We start from the raw sequence: 563 nt of genomic DNA on the forward strand, positions 1-563 counted from the left end.
ATAATTAACATTACGTAAAATATACCTTGGCTCTCTTAAAATGTCTCTTTAAACGTCTCACTCGAATTTGAAGATCTAAAAGTCTTCGGATGATCATTGAAGATATATATTTTGCTTTCCAGTGTTGACAGTTTCAGTTCTGGAAATTTGGAAGCTTTGTATAATGATCTTTGAAAGTATCTGTTTTACTTTCTAATGTGAACAGTTTTAATTTTGAAAATCAGAAAGTCCTTCAACGGTCATTGAAAATGTATATTTGGCTTTCCAATGTTGACAGCTTCAATTTTAGAAATCCAAAAGCTTCCTGATCGTTGAAAATACATATTTGACTTTCCTTAACGTTAACAGCTTCATTTGCGAAATGAGGCGATATAGACTATCCCGCTACCACGTGCAATTAACTTAATTAAGAGATAAATTTTTGAAAAGACGGTATATATTATCGCTGTATTTCGAAGTGTCAGTCGGATGAATGAGCGGGTAATATCTCGTTCATCATTATCATCGATCGGTCTCGCGGATGTCGATTTGAAAGCTCGTTTTTACCTCGGCGCAAAATTACC

The sequence above is a fragment of the Odontomachus brunneus genome, unplaced genomic scaffold (assembly GCF_010583005.1).
Source record: "Odontomachus brunneus isolate Ranch 3 - 2012 unplaced genomic scaffold, Obru_v1 Obru_scaffold_062, whole genome shotgun sequence".
Taxonomy (NCBI): Eukaryota; Metazoa; Arthropoda; class Insecta; order Hymenoptera; family Formicidae; genus Odontomachus; species Odontomachus brunneus.